Source organism: Glycine soja, unplaced genomic scaffold (assembly GCF_004193775.1).
Source record: "Glycine soja cultivar W05 unplaced genomic scaffold, ASM419377v2 tig00104195_1_pilon_1_52127, whole genome shotgun sequence".
NCBI lineage: Eukaryota > Viridiplantae > Streptophyta > Magnoliopsida > Fabales > Fabaceae > Glycine > Glycine soja.
The window spans coordinates 50846-52139 of NW_021144406.1; the positions used below are offsets into that span (position 1 = coordinate 50846).

At 45.2% G+C, this 1294-nt stretch overlaps 1 non-coding gene across 1 annotated transcript; it reads left to right on the forward strand.

Moving 5' to 3' along the window:
• Positions 1-1157: 1157 nt before the first annotated feature.
• Positions 1158-1264, forward strand: LOC114404481. Its single transcript, XR_003664997.1, has one exon. It is a non-coding gene; the product is annotated as a small nucleolar RNA R71 (small nucleolar RNA).
• The last annotated feature ends 30 nt before the right edge of the window (positions 1265-1294 follow it).

Below are 1294 nucleotides of genomic sequence, written 5' to 3' on the forward strand. Positions count from 1 at the left end.
GCTTTATTGCATCCAACAGAGGTATGTTTACCTCTACTTTTCTAAACGTTTTCAAGATCTCTTTCTCTGCCTCTTCCATTTTTTTGTTGGAAACTGCTCTTGGAGGGAATGGAAGAGGGGGAATGTGCTGCTTCTGCAAATCAGAATTACCTGTGGAAGAAGATTCACCTGCACAGAAATTGTTAGGTAAATTTTTGTCATCACCCTTTTCTGGAATAGAGTGAAGTTTGGCAGGTTCATTTGCAGATGAGGAAGGTGCTACGGGTTGAGGTCCTTGACACTGCTTTCCCGACCTCAATGAAATGACACTGACATTTTTGGGATTTTGGGCAGCTTGAGAAGGCAGCTTGTCAGAATTCTGGGACTGTTGTTGATTCAATTGGGTAGCTAATTGTCCCATCTGATTGGTTAAGCTCTGAATGGAGGCTCTGGTCTCTTGCTGAAACTGCATGTTCTGCATAGTCATTTGCCTCACAAGTTCTTCGAGGGAAGGTTGTGGAGGGGCCTCAACTGTTGGTTGTTTCTGGGGTTGTTGTTGTTGTTGGATTGGTGGAGGAATGTATGGTCTGCTTGGGCCAACAGCATTTTGGAAGGAAGGAGCAGGCTGCTGTTGTTGTTGCTGAGGGCTGGACCATCTGAGGTTAGGGTGATTCCTCCATCCAGGGTTGTATCTGTTGCTGGAAAGGTCATAATTGTTCTGCTGTGGTTGATTTTGCTGCTGAGGTTGAGGAGGTCTATTGTAAATATTTGCAGCATAAGCTTCAGGCTGCTCAATTGCTCCAGGTTGCTGCATGGAAGGGCAAAGGTCTGTATGGTGGTCAGCAGAGGAGCACAAACCATAAACCCTTGCAACAGGTACATATTTCTGATTCAAGGCCAGCTGGGTTACCAAGTTAACCAATGCATCCAGTTTGCCTTCAAGCTTCTTAGTTTCAGATGATGCAGATGGGTTTGTAGCTACCTCATGCACTCCTCTAATGACTATGGCATCATTTCTGGCGCTAAACTGCTGGGAGTTGGAAGCCATCTTCTCAATTAAATTTCTGGCTTCAGCAGGAGTCATGTCTCCAAGGGCTCCACCACTGGCAGCATCTATCATACTTCTCTCCATATTACTGAGTCCTTCATAAAAATATTGGAGAAGAAGCTGTTCTGAAATCTGATGGTGGGGGCAACTGGCACATAGTTTCTTAAATCTCTCCCAGTACTCATACAGGCTCTCTCCACTGAGTTGTCTAATACCTGAGATATCCTTCCTGATGGCTGTGGTCCTGGAAGCAGGGAAAATTTTTTC